This window comes from Trachypithecus francoisi, unplaced genomic scaffold, assembly GCF_009764315.1.
Source record: "Trachypithecus francoisi isolate TF-2019V2 unplaced genomic scaffold, Tfra_2.0 Lachesis_group16, whole genome shotgun sequence".
Classification (NCBI taxonomy): Eukaryota; Metazoa; Chordata; class Mammalia; order Primates; family Cercopithecidae; genus Trachypithecus; species Trachypithecus francoisi.
In genome coordinates this window covers 94288258-94291010 of record NW_022681461.1, presented here as the reverse complement: position 1 = coordinate 94291010, position 2753 = coordinate 94288258, and positions in this window count along the sequence as shown.

The window sequence follows — 2753 nt, the reverse complement described above, 5'->3', positions numbered from 1 at the left end:
ATGGCAGATGAATATACAGTGATTGATGGAAATGTTGCTTTCGTGCACATTGTTCATTGCAATTTTGCATAAGTTACTGAACTATGAATTACTATTGAGGAACAGCACATTCAACATGTCATAGCAATCAATGCTTTAGTATGGACATTTTCTATGTTTCTAGACTCTCTGGCCACTCTTAGCAAATTTAAATCAAATGACTGAAGTACAATCACTTATTTTAACTGTGTTAAAATAGTCAATTTGAAAAGTATATTTTTCTGTATGAATTTTTTTTATTTACTTGACTCTATTTTGTTCTGATAACTAAACTTATCTATATAAATTGCACTATTGAAAAAAAAGTATAGGCTGGGTGCAGTGGCTCACGCCTGTAATCCCAGCACTTTGGGACGCCGAGGCGGGGGATCATGTCATCAGGAGATCAAGACGATCCTGGCTAACATGGTGAAACCCAGTCTCTACTAAAAAAACACACACACAAAAATTAGCCAGGCGTGGTGGCAGGCGCCTGTAGTCCCAGCTACTCAGGAGGCTGAGGCACGAGAATGGCATGAACCCGGGAGTTGGAGCTTGCAGTGAGCCGATATCAGGCCACAGCACTCCAGCCTGGGTGACAGAGTGAGACTCCATCTCAAAAAAATAAAAAATAATAATAAAGTAAAATAAAAATTAGCCGGGCGTGGTTGCAGGTGCCTGTAGTCCCCGCTATAGGCTGAGCTCGGTGGCTCAGGCCTATAATCCCAGCACTTTGGGAGTACGAGGTGGGCGACCACAAGGTCAGGAGATTGAGACCATCCTGGCTAACACAGTGAAACCCCATCTCTACTAAAAATACACAAAATTAGCCAGGCATGGTGGCAGGCACCTGTAGTCCCAGCTACTCGGGAGGCTGAGGCAGGAGAATGGCGTGAACCCGGGAGGCGGAGCTTGCAGTGAGCCAAAATCACACCACTGCACTCCAGCCTGGGCGACAGAGCGAGACTCCGTCTCAAAAAAAAAAAAAGAAAAGAACACAATACAACTATATATATATGTGTGTGTATATATATATACACACACATAATCTGAAGATCCATGTCAATTCCTTTATTTTATGATGCAGTGACATTGTAAGGAAGTAGAAAAACTAAGTTAAAAATGTTTAATTATGAAGAATATAGAAAGGGGATTTCTTGTTGAAACAAATAGGCTAAAAGAGGCTTGGTATCAGCTCTGCCTCTCTTAGAGGAAGGACTGTGACCCTGTTGGATAATCTAGTGATAACAGCTGATGTTAAAATAGATTCTACCAAGGCAAGGACAACGGTTTGCTTATGAGCAGTGAGGAGTATGTAGTCTTACCATAGTCCACCCTTTGGAAAGTGCTGCATATATAATTAGTAAGGCCATTCATATTCATTTTTATTATACAAATGCTGATTAAATGTATACCTTCTTCCACTCAGATGTTAATGTGTCCCTTCCTCAGTATATTTATTAGGCTATGAGTATATCTCAAGCATAGATTAATTTGTTTTGTAAGATTTCAAAACATTCCTTTTTTAGCCCTGTAATGAATATAAAATGGATCCCTACTGCCTATCTTAGAAAATGTGCATTTCATAGAACGATTTAAAAAATAAATCCTTTTAAATTGCCCATCTGCTTAAGCTGTGTTTGCGGAACATTAGAACTATGTCATGTCTTAGAAACATGTGTCATACAACTATTTGTGGACATTACTGCATTTTAAGGAATAAAATAATATTATTAAGAAGTATAATTTTTTCAAGTGATACAGTAAGAATATTGCTAGAGATTTGACCTATTTGTGAAAAATCTTTGCATGATTATTAGCTTGCTAAAAATAAAATGAACTCTGCAAACGTGATCCAAGCTGTTCTGTATGAAATTATGTGCTGGCTGCACAGTCCCCTGGGAGACCAGTGTGAGTCCAGATACCTCTTTGCTGATTTGTTTCAGTTCTGGGGTTCATTTTGTTTAGAGGTTTTTATCATATTTTCAAAGTACAGAAGTCAGGCATGTCAAGTTTAAGTCTTGTCCCCCCCAAACTTTAAAAAATATATGATATTGATATAATTTGGCTGGATAATAACAAACTGGACAAATAAGATATTTTCTTTCATTGAAGGTTGGTAATATTTTACTCATTTAAAAATTTTTGGGTGGGCACAGTGGCTCACACCTGTAATCCCAGCACTTTGGGAGGCCAAGGTGGGTGGATCACCTGAGGTCAGGAGTTTGAGTCTAGCTGGCCAATATGGTGAAACCCTGTCTCTACTAAAAATACAAAAAATTAGCCGGGCATGGTGGTGCATGCCTATAATCCCAGCTACTCAGGAGGCTGAGGCAGGAGAATCTCTTGAACTCAGGGGGCGGAAGTTGTAGTGAGCCAAGATTATCCCACTGGATTCCAGCCTGGGCGACAGAGCAAGACTCCATCTCAAAAAATAATTTAAAAAAAAAGAATTCTCTAAATTGTGGGTCAGAATTCAAGCTAATAGAAACCTGTGGGAAAAAAAGCATTTGCAGGTCTACTTGTGGAATCCATAATTCTTTTCAGAGGCAGCGACGTTACCAAAGAAAAAAATTGTATGAGCATGTCCCCAAGCAGAAAACCCCCTTCAGTGCAATGCTGACAATATCTGGGTGTTCCGGGGTTCTTGGGGAGTGCAGCTGACATCCCGGCTGTGCTGCTCATGTGCTAAGTGGTTTTGTATCCACTGAGAAGGACCTGTCAACAGGTGGCTG